Below are 19,376 nucleotides of genomic sequence, written 5' to 3'. Positions count from 1 at the left end.
ATTATGTCATCAGAATTCTTTGAAACATTTGTAGTTAAAAATGTCCTATAAAGATACTATTTACAAAATATTAAAGAAGAAACAAAATTGTTATGGGATTATCAAGACAATAAGCACAAGATCAATAGCAACAGAGTCCTTGTTTCTCTGGGCAAGCAGAATCATAGTTGGTTAAGAAATGCGGTTCGAGTAGCCTGTTATCAAGACCTGATAAGTCCTCTTTCTGTTAAACACGTGTCCATTAATGTCCAGTGGAAATGTAAATATCTTCCTAGGAGAATGAGTTCTGCTCACAATCTATTGGATAGTTCATTGATGTCTTTCTTTACCTTTTTAAACTTGGCCTCAGAGGCCCTTACTATTATCTGACATGAAAGAGAAACCAAACAACATGTAAAATAAATATAAAACGTCAGTGTTTTGTACATGATTTCCATGCATAACAACCCCTCTAAATCCCACATCTTTCTATAGCTGGGGAAAGAAAGAATTATAGCTCTTTCTTACGATGGTTTTGACCCTTGGGCTTCATAAGTACATTATTTCATCCAACTCTCACAGCACATTGAGAGCGCTGTTATTGTCCCATTTTACAGATAAGTAGACTGAGACTTAGAGAGATAAATGGCTTTCCAGTGAAGAGACCAGGCCCCTCGAATCCTGGGTAGGACTCTTTCCCCATTGCCACACTGGGCATAGATAGTTACTATCATGGTGGTAACATGGAGACTACAAACAGCAAAAGAATTGATGCAGATGTGAATCCAAACTATTTCTTCAGATTTTCCACTGGGACTTTCACATAGTTTCTTTTCACCTTCTAAGGGCAGAACTATTTTAAAAGTGAACCACGATCTTCCAGAGCTTCAGTGTCTCACCGGACCTTTTGTTTTTGAATCCAGCCAACCTACCTAACCAACTCCACTCCTTTCCAAGCCTTACCTCAATTTTGGTCTGACCTCAGGCTCTCCCTAAGATCCACACCCATTCTCTGATTCCTTCTGCCTCCACCACTTCGGTATCCATCAGCTCCTCTTGACCTCCCCAGATGCTCTGGAATTCCTGGCTGTGACCCTTACAGAGGTGAGGCTAGCACCAAATCCTTTGGCATTCCTGGGCCAGAATGGAGAATCTCTACTTCTCTCCCATTATTTCTGGATCATGGCAAGCCAAAGTCTAGACATCCCTTACAATGACAATCATGGGGAATCAAGAAGGACTCCTGGGGCTTGTCCTATGCACTCAAACTGGTAGGATTCAGTAGTAGAGACAGGGGTCCTTGAGTATGTGGTGAGCAAAACCTAAAATGAAAGGCAGGGGCCAGCCCAGTAGCATAGTGGTTAAGTTCATGCGCTCTGCTTCGGCAGCCCGGGGTTCACAGGTTCTGATCCCAGGCGCGGACCGATCATCGCACATCAAGCCATGCTGTGGCGGCATCCCACATAAAATAGAGGAAGATTGGCACAGATGTTAGCTCAGTGACAATCTCCCTCACAAAAAAATAAATAAATAAAATGAAAGGCACACATCCCACAACTTAATGTTGGAGACTTGAGAAGTGGTGCAGGGCCTAGAGTCTAGTACTGCCTTTATTTAGATCCATCCTCCAGAGGAATCCAGCTCCATGGGGATCTGTGGCAGGGAAGAGTAAGAGCATCTCCAAAGTCTCCCTCATGCTCCCTGACTTGACCATGAGCCACCCTGCCTCACATACTTTGCCTCCCCAGCGAGACCTCCTAGGCCTGCTTCCAGCTCCACGACTATTCTCTTGTCATTTGCCATGCAGGAAACCAGGAAAATAACATCTTTTCATATGGCAAACTACCTAGAAGGTGATTTTTCAATCTTTTTTGCATCTTGAAGGAACCAAGACCCATCGATCCTTAGCATACATTTACTGAGCATTGACAAAAAGATGAGTGGTGTGCTTGATGGACAGAAGTATACGACATGGTCCTTGGCCTCCAGTCTAGTTGGGGTGATAGGACACAGAGGCATATGGGACTCTTATCACATGGTTACACAGCAATTCAAGGCAGCACATGCTGATGCAGACTCTCACACCCAACCTGTCTCCCAGCCAAAGCTGCATGATCTGCACCAGCAGGATCACCCGTGCTCCCAGCCCCTGGGCCCTATCTTGATCTGATGCAAAAAGATTTAACCAGACCAGCCACACATGTGAGGCTAACATCAAGACTTCTTGGCAGCTAGCTTAGCCCCAGGTCTGATAACTGGGTTACTGCTGGTGTCAGCTTGGCCCCTTTCAGAGCACCTCAGTTCCTCTTCAGGTCTCATTTGTGGCATATTTCCCATTCCACTCTGAGGCTTAGAAGTTTCTCCCAAACTTAGCCTCCTATTCATGCCAGCTACTTGTCCCTCTGACCTCCTGGGTGTCCCCCAAACCAGATTCTCAGTTGACATGTTTTGTCTACTACATATTTGCCTGAACAATGCATCTTGTGTGCTCTTGCAGAAAAGCAAGGGCAACAAAATGATAAGATACAGTAGCCATTGAGACCCAAGTGTCTCATGTCACCCGCGTGAGCATTGTAACCCTGCTTAAGAGACACCTGCAGCAGCTGCACAACATTGCCCTCAAAGTCATAATATCCCATTGAAAACAAAGCCAGACACTGGCCTGTGTAACTCAACCCTGGGTTTTCACCTCAGCCACCTGCTTCTCTATAAACTGCCAGTCAGACCAAAGTTCAACCCGGTTATAATTCCGACAAGCAGCTGCATTTCTGGTAAACAACTAGTTATCAAATTAACTGTGACCTTGGCACCTGCCAGACCAAACCAATTCACAAGGATTTTAGAGACCGCGTTTTAAGATTTTGTTTTGTTACCCATGTTATTTTTGAAATCAATGATTTTAAACACTTAACTTTAGATCTCATAAAAAGCTTTTTGTCTGGCAGGATTCCTGCATAAAGTGCATGTACATGTGTGTTGAGTTTAAGGTAACTCAGCAATTCCATAGTAATTTAACATAGTAATTTAAACAGTGAATTCAGAGTTTAAACTCAATCAGTTCAAGATTTTCCACCTTTCTCTACCTTTCATCTCTCTTTCCAGTGGGGAGGTGTCTGCACCAAGAGCTGTTGGCAAGGACAGCTGGCTCTGCTGAGACGGGTTTGGCGGTCCTCATCTGGTCCTTGTCCTTACAAACTGGCCCCACTGTGGATGGTCACTGGGCTCGGGCACTCTGCTTCTTCCTGGTTGTGATACCAGGCCTTCCTGGGTGGGCCAGCTGGCTCTCAGCCTCTTCTGGGCCCCTCTTCTGGTGCCATGGGGAATTCTGTGATGCTTTCTTCTGCCTCCTGGGGCACATCACACATAGTGAGCTTTCCTCAAGTCCACAGGCTGGCACTCCTCCCTCAGCCACTGCTGTCCTCCCATGAAGGCCCCAAGATGAGGCATTCATCTATTTACATTTAGTGTGATGTCCAGTGTTCTCAGAGATGTAAAAAGAAAGGATAAATAGGTACATAGATAGAGACGTGTTTCCTCACTTCCTTAAACAGTTTACTGGAAATAATCCAACTATACATTTATTCATCAGGAAATATTTATTGAGTGCCTACTGTGTGCCAAGTACTATTGTAGGTCCTGGGGATACAGAAATAAGCAAGACAAGACACGAATCCTGATCTTGTGGAACTTAGATTCTAACATGTCTAGACATACAATAAACCGGATCTCATTTTACAATGAAAACTGAGCTTATTTTGACTCTTACATCCAAACAGCTCAATGAAATATTAAACTTCCCCCTAAACAGGACACACATGAAATCTCTGTAAGTTCTGAGTAATTCTCACGACGTCAGAATTACAAATTCCCAGGATCGTGCTGTGGGTTGTTTACCAGGGTTATTCAAAATGACCTCTTTTACATGACGGAAATGACCTCTTTTAAGGCAGCATAAATAGTTATCCATTACTGAGTGCTTGCTGTGTGCCGGGCACCCAGCCAGGGGCTTTGCACATGTTCTCTCTAATTCTGAGCGCACCCCCAAGTCAGGTGGGTGTGATGGTTGTTATTATTAGCCCCACTTTGCAAACGAGAACACTGAGGCTGACGTCTTTAAGTAAAGGACCTGAGGTCACACAGGTATTAAGTGGGTGAGCCTTAATGGGACTCAGATGGTCTGACATCACTCTGCCTCCCTACAGGTGGTAGGGAAATCCATAAAAAGAAAAGCAAAACTATAAGTATGAAATCTTGGAGTGTTCCTTTAAACAAAAACCTTGTCTTTACATTTAAGAGTGGACACATGTGAGCTGGAGGAATTAGGGAGAAGGTTGGTTTGGGGAGGAGAGGATGAAATAGACGCTAAAGTTTGTGGAAATACTGACAATTGAGGACCAAACAGAAATGATAAAATATCTCAGGAAGTATAACACAGGAAAGTGTAAAAATAGAATCTGTTTTACAAATGTTCAGTTCCCATATAAACTTCTGGGAACAGATCTTGGGGAAGTCAGGGAAGAGATAGGGAAGAAGATTTGGTGCAACCGTCCTACGGGCATAGATCCTGCGCTAGGCTTTACCCCCAACCTTCCTCCTCATCGCGCCCTCTTTCCTTGTTCCTCACACCCCGAAACTAAACCTGCCCTCTCCAGCCCCAGTAAGCCAGCCTTCCAATGGGATGGCAACCTCTTCCCTTGCACCCTTGGTCTTGACCCAGCCTCTCAGGCACATGCAGGTTTTACCCCAGGCCCTTCCATCAGTACAGGCCTCTCCAGGCCCTGAGCAGGCCCAGACCCCTGGGTTAACCTCTACCAAAATAAAATTCTCCACCTGTGTCAACCTCGCCTCTGTTGCCCTCGAAGTATACAGAAGGAAAGCACCCTGTGAACTGAGTTAAACTCCATTAGGGAGAGTGCCAGGTGCTGTGTTCCCACTCGGGGAGCTAGGAGGGAGAAAGCACAAGGTAAGAGCAGTAGATCAGCTTGCCCTTGAGGGGGCCCTGGAAAGTCAGATCTGACCAGCCCATCACCTTTGCATCTGCTTCTGTCAGACATCTACTTTTTGTCATCTTGTAGACTTTCCTTCTCTTCCAGAAAATTGAGTTCTTTGAAGGCAGCACAGAGTAAGTGCTCCATAAACATTCTCTAACGTTCCATAAACATTCTCTCCTCTTGAAAAGAGGAGGAACCCAACAGTGGCCTGCTGTGAAAGGAAAACGCAGTCCAGACTAATACATTTTGTGATAAACTGAGAGCATCAGAAAATCTCCTTTCCTCCCTCTCCTCTTTTTCTCACCTAATCCTTCCCCTTTCTGGATTTCTATTCATTGGGGAAAAAATGACATTGTGACCATGACTAAATTACAGTGAATGGAAACACAAAGAACAGAACTGATTAAGGTGTTTGAAGTTTCCTGTCACATGATCTACATGGAAACAAAAACACGTCAGTTGTTCCATTTCTGGCTCCTAAAGTTTTTTATCCTTTGCTTCTGTTCCTTAGTTGTTTTATTAATTATTTTTAGTTGTCCCCTTTCAAAGAATATATCTACTTATTATTTTATTTTTTTTAAAAGCATCCTTAAGATATCCATCTTCAGAAAAAAATGCCTGGAATGTAGACAAAAATATTTGATTCCTGGTTTATTTAGAGCACTAACACCTCAGGGTAAACGGATAGGATGTTCTTTCTAAGCCTTGACTTGTGCAGGATTTGCTTTTTCAGGCTGGTGCCTGGACTAAAGCTGTGAGATGGGTAAAGTTTGTTTTCAGATCCTCTCTTCTCTACCATCCCACTGCCCGTGAACTCGCCAACCCACCTGTCCCTGCCTGTAGCAGGTACCCCAGCCCTCACATCTGGAGTCTTCACAGAGAGGAACCAGGCGAAGGGCTTGACCTCTCAGGCCAGTCTGCCTGGGTCCAAATCCAAGCTCTACCCCTTCTTAGTCCTGTGATCTCGGGCAAGACTTTCCTGTCTCAGTTTGCTCATCTGCAAAGGAGGAATAATAATAGATTGCCATGAGGATGAAATATCTTAATAAATTTGAAGTGCTTAGAGCCACAGTCTTTTACTCAGAATGAGTTGATAAATAATATGAATACTTTTTTAAATTGAAGAACCCTACCCAGATCAAACCTCCAAATGCAGTGCCTGTAGTTGCCCATTTCATCCAAGTCCTGACCTTCCCAGCTCTGATCACGCTTCCCTTTCCTTCCTGTTCTCATCCCTCACTCCAATCACACTGTTTGACAGTTGCACCAACACGGAGCTGCTCCAGGGCTCCTTTATTCTGCGCATCAGATCTCCTCTCTTCACTTTCCTGTCCACTTGCACCACCCACTCCTTTGCCAATGCCCTCTGCTCCCTTGCTCTTTTGCCTTTCTTTGCTCCCACACAGCTCTGGGTATGGGCTACACATACCAGCTGCAGCTTGGCCTTCCCTTCCCTGCCCAGCTCACCAGGAAGTCTGCAGCCCATCCCAGAGGATGGCTATCACAAAAGGCCCTCAGCCCCAGGGGGTTTGAAAAGACCTCCACACAAGCTTCCTACCTGACAGAGGGGAGTTAGATGCAGCTGGTCAGAACCATCTCAATCTGGGTACAATTAATAACTTCACCACAATGCGTTAGCGAATGGCTCTTCCTTTCACTCAATCCAGACTGTGCTGACAGATGCTAGTGAGTAGCTCGTTGGGAAGAGCTCTTTATCATGTCTGGAAACATGTCCCTATAGGTATGAAACCAAGGCTGGTTCTGCTCTGAGAGTCCAAGAGATACCCAGGCACTGCCCTTTTTCTCTTTCTCAGAGGACCTCACTTCCAAAGGCAAAAGCTTTGGCCTTGGCCAAGTGGAACCGAGTCCAAGCCTTCATGGCTGAGATGTTGGAGAGAAATGAGCTCATGCCAGTGCACAGGTTCCCTCATCACTGATTCTTTTCCCCTTGCCTTGAGGAGGGACACAGCTTGGAACATCTCAAAGGGGCAAGCAATCTCTTATATCTTAATCACACCCCTTCAAAGATGAAAATCTGCCCCACACCTGGCTTAGGGCTTTTCTCTAGCAACATCCTCTCGGTTCTCATCTCCCAGCACGGCTCCCCACCCACATCAGCGCCTTAGGTACTAATGCAGGCAGCTTGGGGAGCCCACAGAGTTTCTCTCCTCATACTCTATTCTTCCATAGGCAGGAACGCTCACTTACGTGATGGACCTGCAGTCCCTGGCAGGGGTAATCAATCACTCCAGGGCCAGGGACTTGTCAGGATACGAGAATCAGCCTCAGCATCTCTGCAGCAGGCTGGGATCAGGCAGAGGAGGCCCACGGTCACGGGGTGGGGGTGAACATCGGCACAGGGTCGGGGGCCAGAACAGAAGTCCTCCTCCGGCCAAGTCAGCCAGAAGAGCCAGGCTTCTAGACTTCCAGCTAAGAATGAGGCCCCACTCTGCTTGTGAGTTCTTCAGATGTCCTTTCATTTCAGTCCTGGTGTAGTGGGAACAACACGACCAGGTGCTTGATATCTGTGTAAAGGCTTGGAGTAGGCCAGTGCTTTACGTAGTGATTGACTTAATCCTCACAAGAACTCTCCAAAGTAGATGATATTACATCCCTATTTCAAAATAAGGAAACTGAGGCACAGAGATAAAGCAAGTCTCTGAGGGTCACATGGCTTGTAAGTAGAAGAAAGACAGTTGGATGCCAAAGCCATGCTCCTAACTGCTACCTTGTACAACCTGGGTTGTAGGCCCAGCTCTGCAGCCACCTTGCTTGAAAATCTAGGCATTTATTTCTGAGCCTTAGTTTTCTCTTCATACTCACTTCTCATGTGTAGGATTGTTGGAAGAATTAAATAAATCAGTGCATGTACAGTCCTCGACATGGTACCTTAACAGTAGGCACACAATAAATGTTTATCAATAACGTCATCATTGCTATCAAGTGCCAAATGCCCACCCATCCATGCTGCCAGGTTTGCCTGCCTCTCTCCCTGTCTCTTGCCTGTTTCCCTGCACAAGATAGGCTCCCGATAGCTCACGGTTACTCTCAGCCTGCCTCCACGTTAGTTTTCAGGCTACTGTGGACAGACCTTCATTTCCTTTGATCTTTAAAATAATCATGTAATGGAGGGAGAGTTGAGGCTTATCCAGATGAAGTACTTTGCCCAAGGATAATTCTTTCAGGTTCTAAGAGAGATCTCTGTAAAATTGAGTGGAGTGTTTTTATACTTTTAAACTGTAAACTCAACTTAGAAATAATATTATGAATAAAGAAAAAGCACTACCGTGATCCTACCTGCCAACGCAGCAGCAACGTTCATGTTATGTTTTACTCGCCAGGCTTTGTCCATCTCTGCAGAGACTTACGCTTCTCCTGAGTCCCTGCCTCCGTGGAGTAGCTGGTGACACTGTTCACCCCAGTGTTGGGATGGCCCTGAAATATACTGAGGGATTCTAGAGTGACTATGGAATAAATCCAGAATGACTCTAATTTGACCCCAGGAGAATAAAAATATAATCAAATGAGAATAGATAAAGAGGCAAAGATGTGTCCCTTTCGAGACAAATCAGAGTCTCTTTGAGCCGTCATTTAAAAAAAATATTTTAATTAATTTATTTTTGTGCAAATAAAAATTGTATATATTTAAGATATCCAATGCAATTTTTGATACTTGCATACATTGTGAAATGCTTACCACAATCAAACCAATTAACATATCCAGCACCTCCCATGGTTACTGTTTTTGTATGTGTGGTAAGAATGCTTGAGACCTACTTTCTGAGCAAATTTCAAGTATATAACACTTTATTACTAACTATAGTCACCATGCTGTACATTAAGTTTCCATAAATTATTCATCTATAACTGAAAGTTTGTACCCTTTGATCAATATCTCTGAGTCATTAGTTTTTAATCTAAACTACGCTATATCCAAATTATCTACTGTGAACTGTTAAAATTATGTAGACATATAATCCAGACAGATAGTTATTAATTTATTCAATAAACCAAAACCACAATTAAAATATGAACTTTAATGCTGTTCCTTTCTTTTTTCCTCCTATACCATTAACCACATCAAGTCTGGTGGGGCTTTTTTAATCTTTTTTTTTTAAGTTAAGAGATTTTCAGAGACAAGGACCTCCTATAATAAATTTCACATAGAGTGGTAGAAATTTGTGACTATCTACTGTTGGTCTAGGGACTGACACCCAGAACACCCTCTTATGGCATATGGGCTATGGAAAGCTAGAGGAAGAAATGGGGAAGGAAGGTTGCTGCTGATAGAACTTGGTTTCCTCCTACTTCTTCCCTACTACCTGAAGCTCCACGTGACCTTTCTCCATTTTGTCTGTTTTTGATTTGATCACCAAATGCCCAACACTGACGCATTTCACCTATATTTATTGCGGGCTTGCCTCCTGCACATACAGCTTGGTTGGGGGGTGTTGGCAGGAATAGATAAAGGAGTGTAAGAGACAGACCCTGATTCAAGGAGCTTACAATTTAATTGGGATGTGATGTTAATAATCAGAAGACCCGGGATGGATTCCTGGCTCCTTCACTTACTAACTAGGTTACCAGGAGCAATTTATTAAGATTCTATATCTGTAAAATAGGGCAAATAGTAATAATAATGAAAGTACCTATACCTGAAATAAAGGGTTGCTGTTAGGATCACAAGGAGTAAATTCTGTGAAAGCATTTTACAGACTAGGAAGTGATATTCAAGAAATTATTATTAATATCCAATATACACAACTCAAAACAGCACCTCTCAAGTTTTTGTCACTTCGCAAGTTTGAATTTTCCAAGATTATCCTTTCAGAGACAGGTTTCCTACAAGATGTGATGCATGCAATTCAGGTAAGCTACTGCCGGGTACAGTCTTAACTAAAATAAATTTTCACACAGCCAACCTGATGTGGGCACATTTTGACCTGGCCCCAAAACAAATATTTAAGCTTCTAGTTGTTCTTTTTAGCCACCATTTAATGCGTGAAATACACATACTTACCCCATCCTTGAGCCTTACTCTATCCCTCACCTCACTCTATTACTGACTTTCTGGGTTAGAAATTAGGGATATGAGTGGGGTCCACAATGGGTGGGAGGGCAGAAACAAGGTGAGCTCAAGTTCTGGTGCAACCAATAAAGGCTCTTTTTTGATGCCGTGACAGGAAGCCCAACTCAAACTCAGTTTAATTTAAAAAGAAGGCTAGAGGTAAGCCGGCTACAGTTACAGCCAGTTGCAGAATGCAAGTGATGTCACTGGGACACTGACTCTCCTTGTATCACTCTGCTCTTCTCCATGTTTGGTTTTATCTTTCAGTTCCATGTAATGGCAAGGTGGCTACCAAAAGCCCCAGGCCTGTATCCTGTCAGGTTCAAATTCAGCAGGAAATAGCTTGTCTCTTTCTCAACAATTTAAATACAACTTCTGGGTCTGAATCTCACTGGGCCAAATTGGGTCACATTTATATCTTTGAACCAATCACTGAACCTTGTCCTTGAACCAAGGGTGTGAAATATTCCTACTGGCCAGGCCTGAGTCAGCTCCACCCCTGAGATGTGACATGGAATCAACACCATCTGAAATGTATGGACTGAGATTACGGGAGAAGTGATTCCACATAGGAAAATCAAGATATTGTTTCCACAAGGAACAATTACTACCAGGAGATCAAAACCAGTATATACCCATGACTGGTTTGGATAAGGGTACAGGGAATGAGTTGGAAGAGAATGGTCAGGAATCATTTCTCAGATGTTACAAGTACTCATACATTTATCATGTTTATTTGCCTCATTTACACAAAGCATCTGCTCATTCTTTAGGAAATCATCTGTTTAGATCTCAAATTCTTCAATTTCTCTATTCAGGATCAAAATAATTTCTTTCAGTTAGTCAATAGGTTTATCTTCCTAATAAGGGTACTTGGTCTCTTGACAATTGAAAATCTAGAGTATTGGTCTTCAAAATGGATTATATGTACCCAAGGGACAAGATAATCCATTGCAGTGTAGAAAAAAGATATCAATATGTTTATTTATATTTTCCTCTTAAAAGCAAGAAATTAAGCTTTCTTGGGGCCAGCTCCATGGCCGCGTGGTTAAGTTTGTGCACTCCACTTCAGCAGCCTGGAGTTTCGCCAGTTCAGATCCTCAGCGCAGATGTGGCACCACTCATCAGGCCATGCTGAGGTGGCATCCCACATAGCACAACCAGAGGCACTCACAACCAGAATGCACAACCATGTACAACTATGGGCTTTGGGGAGAAGAATGAAAACAACAAAAAAAAGAAGATTGGCAACAGATGTTAGCTCAGGTGCCAATCTTTAAAAAAAAAAAGAAAAGAGATTAAGCTTTCCTAATGTTAATTATAAGCACTGCCTCTGGTGCCTTCCTTGGTCCAGATGTCAGAAGGTCTTAGGAAAGAGCAGGGTCCTGGACCCGGAGGGGTTGAGGGCGGCGTTCTCAGCCGTATGCTTTCAGCATATTGTGCCTTACAGCACTCGCCGGTGCTTGGTTCACTGGATTTACAAACGATATTATCAAACCTTTACTAAGATAACCATCACAGAATGGACAGATGACCGAAAGATTTCTGCAAATAAATGTCAGATTGGAAAAATACTAATAATGCAAACACTACCAAAAATAAGAACATGGTCAAGCTGATCCTTTTCATACTCGTGGTCTGAGTTCTCTGTGGACCACCTTATGGGGTTAAGAAACAATAACAAATTTATATCAACAGAGGTTGGCCAATGAGGAGAAAAGTAACTGCCTTCCAGAAGAAACTCTTGCTATAGAGAGAGCATTTTGAAAATATTTTTATTGTTAATGAAAACTATGAAGCTATGTCACACATAAAACCCTCAATATTTGAACACAAAAAACTTGCCTGGGGTTACATAATTTACTGATTTGTTCAAAAATTGTCCAATAATGAATTTTAATAGGCATCTGAGCCCATTTGTTGAAAATATAAGAATACAAAGTTTGTAAGAACAACTGATAAATGTCAAGCACACACAAGACAAGGCAAAGTGAAGAGCAAAGCCTGACTACTTTGACCAGGGAAGGTAACTGAACCACCTTTAGATTCAGATAGTTTATTATTTACATCCATAGCAAAAGGAAAGATAGCCAAAGGTTCAACTTCCCATGGTCCTTGTCCTGTACACTGAAAGACGACACCGAAACAAAAGGAACCAGACGACTGAAACGTGAATTATGGGATACCTCATTGCTGACGAGCCAGTTCCAGACTGCCACTAACAGGTTTTATATTCTGCAGCTCTATTCTGAGCAGGATGGGGCAGAAAGTCCTGTAACTCATTGGAACCTGGGAGGCAATGAGAAACTCTTCATGACCGCCTCCCAGGGAGATAGGAAGGTGAGTAGGAGATGGCCTCATAGCAGCTCCTCACAGGCCTCCAATTCTCTAGTGTTCAGGAGAATCACAAGGTATTCTGCCAAGACTCAGATTAGCTGTGGTTCAAGCCTTTGCCTATGGGGTCTATGTGGATCCATGCAAGGTGGCTAGGGCACCACAGCAGAGCTGTTCCCCTACAATTAATAATCAGGAATGATGGAAATTTACTGGTAAAATTTCAACAAAAACTTTTGCAAATTGATAGATAGGATTGAAAAGTAATTTTTGTGATTTCGTGGCTGCAGCCAATGGTCTGCTTCTTCGTTTGGATCTCAATAGCTTTGTGAGATATTTTCTGTATATATGACTGCCATTAGGATAAAAAGAAAACTTAACCTTGAATCAGAATTTTTGAATTGCTGAATCATAAAAGTTTAAATCAGATTTTCAAAATTAAAAAAAATTCAAAAATATCTCTTTCCCTCTCTCCCTTCTTTTCTTTCTTTCTCTCTCTTTCCTTCCTTCCTATCTTCCTTCCATCTCTCTCTTTCAGTAAATTAAACAAGGAGGCCATTAGACTGAGGTGGCTCTAATGCCATGGCAGCCTATATAAGCAAACCAAAATCTAAGCCTTTAAATGCCTCAAGGTTACAAAATCGAACCTTAAGGGCAACCAATCACAAACAGCCGACTAGGCTTTAAGCTATAGCCAACCAAATAAACTCCTTTCTTTGTTTCCATACCTTCTCTCTCTGTCACTCCCCTAGCTCCTGACCACTTCTGATTTGGCACTGCCCAATTGAAAGATTTTAGCCAAAATAAACCCTTAAAATTTTTGACATGCTTCAGTTTACCTTTTAACACCTTCTTTCTTCTTTCTGTCCTTACCAGACCCATCTCCCCTACATCCTTTTATGGGAGGGCAGGAAATACAAAACCTGGGGAGAAGAGGAAGAGTGGAAGAGGGAGTGCTCCCCACACAGTTGAAGGGACTTGATGTGGACAAATGACGACTGGAGGCCCAAAGCAGGGTGCTGTGTGTCATTGTCACACTGTTCCAAGAACCAGTTGTGCCAGGCAGACTTTCCAAATGCTAAGGGTATAGCAAAGGGAAAACAGCTTTAGCAAAGGCGTCACAGCTTCACAAACTCCAAATCTTTCTAGTGTGTTGTTTTCAAGACCAGCCTTTTCCAATCAGGAGAAAACTTCTTGTCATGTGACCACCTCTACTCCCCAGCTATCAGCTCTCGTATATAAGCCATTTACATTAAATATTTGCATCTATTGATTTTTTTCTTTTAGCAGTCCTGCAAGTTTGATGGCCTGTTACTTATATTTTAAACAGTGTTTCATTTTAGGCTCATATGAAAAATTCAAACAGCACTAATCTGTTGAGGGCACAGTAAACAGACATATTCATGGTACAGCAAGTACCTGAATATGTGGCAGAGGAATACTGGAGAAGGGGCATTCTGGAGGATAGGGCTGGAAGAGTTGGTCTGGGCAGAGACCACAGTGGATCTTAAATTTTAATGTTAAGAATTCTGGGTAAGGTATAGACATGGAGGGATTTTTGTTTCTGATGAAAGCAGACTATTAGGAAATTAAATCTGATGATGGTTCTGTTTAAATTTATTTTTTTAAAGATAAATAGATATGTAAATATAAATGTATTTGTAAGAGAGAGTGTGTGTGTATTTTAGCTCTGTGTGCTGAGAGGGCTTAGAAGCAATGACACCTCAGTAGCAATGAACACACTTAGTACTCAAATCTTGGTTTCCAAATACTGTCCATCACCATAAGCAATCAAGATGCCTCGAGAAATTATTGACTCTAGGGCTGGGGTATCAGAAGTACAAGATGAGCCTGGAAAAAAATTTTAGATCCAGAAAATAAGGGAGTGCCCAGTGAAGCTATCACAAGGACACAAGAGCCAACTTGAAGGGGCTCCCTCTGGTCAAACCTGGGCCATTTTTGAGAATCAAAATAAATCATCAAGCCATGCTGTGGTGGTGTCCCACATACAAAATAGAGGGAGATTGGCATAGATATTAGCTCAGCAACAATCTTCCTCACTAAAAAAAATAATAATGATAATAATAATAATAATTGTAATGAGTTATAACAAACAGAATAAAATAAAAACCCATGAGTCCATATGCATATAAATAAATGAATAAATAAATAAATAGGGGAAAGGGAAAGCTCTTCCTCACAGTAGAATTTCAACTGACAAATATAGAAGAAATGATGAAACTTTAAAATCACCATTTGGCAATCTCTGTAGTAATAAATATTTCAGGCAAGAATCATCAAAGAATTCTAAAATCTAGTGAGTAAAAGGATGATGAGAAACAGTATATTTTCTTGTCCCAAAGTACCTCTCACAAGAGATTTATTAATTACAAAGGGAAGATAGTAACTTTACAATGGAGAAACCTGGTGAACACCACACAACTTTAACCAAGTAGTCAAAGTTAACATCACTAGTCATGAGACAAATTGATATTGTGGGCCTCTGATATGATGCATTGAGAAGATACATCACTTCTGTGGTATTTCTGCCAGAAATACGTAACCTGCATGTAATCACGAGAGAGTATCAGACAAACCTAAAGTGGGGAACATGCTATTAAAAAAACTGATACTGAACTTATAAAAAATGTCAAGATTAGGAAAGCCTGAAATAAAAGACTAAAGAGACTTGACAGTTGAATGCAACTTGTGATCCAGAATTTTCTTTTCCTCAAAAAAACCAGAAAACATTATTGACCAATTAGAAAAATTTGAATAGGGTCTGTAGATTATCTAATACTATTGAATCAATATTAATTCCCTGATTTTATAAGGGAATTATGGAAAAGAATATCTTTACTTTCAGGAAATACACACAGAATTATTTAGGGATAAAAAGGCACATATCTGAAACATTCCCAAATCTTTCCAAAAAAAAAAAAAGAGATAGATAGATGATATAGATAGATGATGATAAAAAACAAATATGGTAAAATGTTAACATTTGGAGGTATATGGGAATTCTTTGTACTGTTTTTGTAACTTTTCTGTGAACCTGAAATTATTTAAAAATAAAAATACAATGATGGTGAAGCGGAGGTGCAGAGCAGCCTAAATACAGCAGGAAGATATGGTGACTCTGGCCCAGGTGACCAGGAGGAGGAAGAAATGAAGATCCAGAACGCTGCATGGCCTGTTTTTACAAATGAGGCACCGTCTCCTGGCTGACAGACAGAGACGGAAGACATTGCTTCTTTTTAAAACCAGGAACTGTTACCAAGATGCAAAATAAATCCTATTCTTTTTGCCAAGAAAAATAGAATATGGATTTTCCCTGTCAAGATAAATATTAGTGTCTGGTCATATGAGGATATCTTATCAAGGCCTTGATGTTCACAAATAATGAAAAACTCGTCGTAATAATGTCTGCATTTTAGAAGCACACGTCAGCTGAGCTGTTGTTCTTCTCTCCGGAACGTGGCAGATGGAGTCTGAAGTGTACAACCAGTGGAATGGAAAGACGTGATTTTTCATGTTTGTGTCATTTAGTGTAGTCACCCAGACATGTTCCGAGTGGACTGCCCTTTGTACAGACTTAAGAGTAAAGCCACAGATGTGCATAAAGCCGTCAGCAAAATTATACTCACCTGCATGACCTAAAGAGGGGATGTTCAAATTATATTTGGAAACAAAAGGGTACCTACTCCTATTAATATGAATCTTGCTGTGACTAAATGCAATTATCTCATTTAACCGTTGCCATCTTCACATCCAATATTTTAGAAAAGACAAAACCGAGATTCAAAGAAGCTAAGCATTTGCCCCAGGATCATACAACTAGCCGGTAGCAGAGTGTAGATTGGAAGCTAGGCCTTTCTGGCCTCAGCTCAGACTTTTGGCTCTTTCTAATACTTCACCTCTTTTCCCCTCTTACTTCCTGAAAAGAAGAAGCATCTGCCTCAGCAGACGCTGACCTCACACACAGCTGTAGAGATAGGCTCTATACCTCTAAAGCTAACACTCTTCCCCTTGGAGGGAAAGATTCATGATTGGGATTAGAACCAAATTTGGGTCAATAAAATATGTAGGGAAGTTTACTGGGACCTTCTGGAGAAGTTCTTCCTTAGTATTATGGGAGTGCTTATAGAAGCAAGGCTTTCTCTCCAGCTCGGACTCTAAGGAGAAATCATGGGGTAGTCCCAGTTGTTCCTGGCCAACATCCTAGGACCACAAGTGAGACCTGCCTCAGGATGGAATGATGCTGTGGATGGGAGAGTAGAGACACAGAACAAGATATGGATCAGGAACACAGGTTCTTGGTCACTACTTCTACCCACATGTGTTCTGGACCCTCTCTTGCTTTTCCAAAGATTCTGCTCCTACAGTTATTGGTGATTTTCTTTCTCTTGTCTATCGGTATTTCCTTCTATTCTAAACATTCCAAACATGTTGGATTCTTTCATGTTAAAACAAATTTCCTTTGACTCTGTTTTCTCTTCCAGCTACAGCCCTTTTTTTCTCCATTTTTTCAACACTTTCTCTCTGTGCTTTCTCACCTTTCACTCACATTTTAAGCCATTCTAGTCTGCCTCCTGTTGTCACTATGTACTCCCATAGAATCACTCTTGACAAGCTCACTGCTGACCTTCAGCTTGCCAACACAATGGGCATTTCTCTGTTCTCATGTTTCTTGACTTCCCTGCTGGATTTAAATGGGTTGACTGTTCCCTCCTTCTTAGAATACTTTCCTATCTTGGCTTCCATGACTCCGTACTCCCCTGGTCTCTCCCCTGCCTCACTGGCTGCTGCTTCTCTTTCTCCTATACTGACTTCTCACCCTCTGTTGAATTACTAAATGTTGGTTTGTCTCAAGGCTTAGTCCTATGTCCTCTGCTCTTCTCTATTTATTCCACCTCTTCCTCTATTCATTCAACCGCCAATTCAGGTAATGTTCATGCAACACTCGATCAATATTTATTGAGTGTCTACTATATGCCAGACTCTGTTCTAGGCACTTGGAATAGAGCAATGAATAAGCAAAGTTCCTGCCTTTATAAAGCTACATTCTAGCGCAAGAGAAAATCAACAAAAAACAATGACAAAATAAATGCATAATACAATGTCAGGCAGTGATAAGTGCTATGAAAAAAAATTAAGCAGTAATAGTGACAAGGATTTTAGATATCAATATCTTTTTTTTCAGATAGGGTGGCCAGAGAGGATGCTCTAGAGAGGTGGTATTTACATTTGAGAAAAGTGGAGTGTGAGAGAGAGAAGCTAAGGATGATTCCAGGTTTTTGGTTTGTGTGAAAGGAAAAATGATGGTGCCGTTTATTGAAACAAGGAAGACTAGAGGAGAAGGTTTGGGAGGGGAAATCAAGAATGTATGAAAGGGTTAGATGGTCACATTAAGAGGCTGTTTGGATGGATTAAGTTCCTCCTGTGGATAATTCCCTCCTTAGGAAGACCTTTCCTGACCACTCTGTCTCTGACAGCCTCCCACTTGCCACTTCCCCAGCCCAGAGAGTCTCTACCACCCTCCCTAGTTCATTGTCTTCATGATAGTCACCACAATCTGTAAGGACAAACCTTGGCCATTGTTTGGCTACCCCTACTGAAACGAAGTCCTGGGAGAACAGGAACCGTGTCTGTCTTGTTCGTAGCTGCATCCCCTGGGCTTGGAACTGTGCCTGTCGCAGAGTAAGGGCTCAACAAATAATTGTTGAATGAGAGTACAAAGGGTCAGTCAGTCCTCTGGACAAGTCAGGACAACTTGGTTCTTGCCTGAGCTCAGCCAGTTACTAGAATACAGCTTTGGGCAAGTCACCTCTGCGGTATTTTCTCAATTTCAGAAGTCATTTGATTAGATGATTTCTAAGGGCTGATTTGTCCACTTTGAAATTATGTTTAAAATCCAGGATTTTTATTTACTTATTCCGACCAAATTTGTACCTGGAACCTCATTTTGGTGATAACAGTGCTGAAGGGCTTTTTGATGCAGAATGAGTGCAAACTATTGCTTCTGGGGAAATTTACTCCAGGGATCCTGAAGGGTTCTATATTCCCACTCCTGGTCCCCCCAGGGCTCAGTCTCAGGTAGCCATCCATTCTGCTAGGTTCCGCTCCAGGATCAGGAAGAAATAATTGAAAAGAAAGGAGAAGTGAAGGAGTTCATTTTCTGGAACATTATTGAGTACCTATTCACCGGTATAGTTCAAGCCTTTTCAGACTGCTATCATATTTCGCAAGGAGTTAAGTGTTATTTGGATATTAAGGCCTATCTTTACAAAACCCTGTAAGGCAGGTATTAATATTCCCATTTCACGGTTCAGGCAAATGAACTGATTTGCCCTAGTTCAGACATTGGAAGTGCAGAAAAAAAGATTGGAATCTATATCTTCAGGCACCCCTCCCAACCCCCCCAACCCCCCCCAACCCCCCCCCCCCCCCCCCCCCCCCCCGCCGCACATTGTAGTCAAGGGCAAACTCTTGGGTATAATCAGTTTCCAGTGGACTCAGTCTATTTATTGAATCAACAAATGAAAATAAATTGGATTTTAAAAACTGACGGTTTACGTTTCAACTCATCCAGGAAATCCAATTGCAAAGCCTTTAATTACTATGTAACTTAGACATATAGATAAGTGGAAATAACACCGCAAAAAAGTATCCACTTGTTTACACAGGCAGGAAAGATTTCTCTTCTGAAATAGCAAGATTTCCCAGGGTTCCTTCTGGAGAAGGAAGAGGGGGATGCCGGGAATATCTATTTCCTACATGACCATCCCCTGGAAAATGTTTCGCTTCCTTTGTTTTCCTTTTCCTCAGCGATTTTGAAGACTTCACTTTCAAAAGGATCATTTTCTTGATAAGGAGGGAACTCTTTTCTCACCAAGGTATCCTTATTATAGGATGCGTGTGTGTGCATGAATGAGGATATGAGCCTATGCCACATTCAGTACGTAAAGCTGTGTATATGAATTTTAGCCTTGGGCGTGATTCTT

This window comes from Equus caballus, chromosome 1 (genome assembly GCF_041296265.1).
Source record: "Equus caballus isolate H_3958 breed thoroughbred chromosome 1, TB-T2T, whole genome shotgun sequence".
Lineage (NCBI taxonomy): Eukaryota > Metazoa > Chordata > Mammalia > Perissodactyla > Equidae > Equus > Equus caballus.
The sequence above is the reverse complement of the archived record's forward strand: the minus strand, read 5'-3'. Positions refer to the sequence as shown.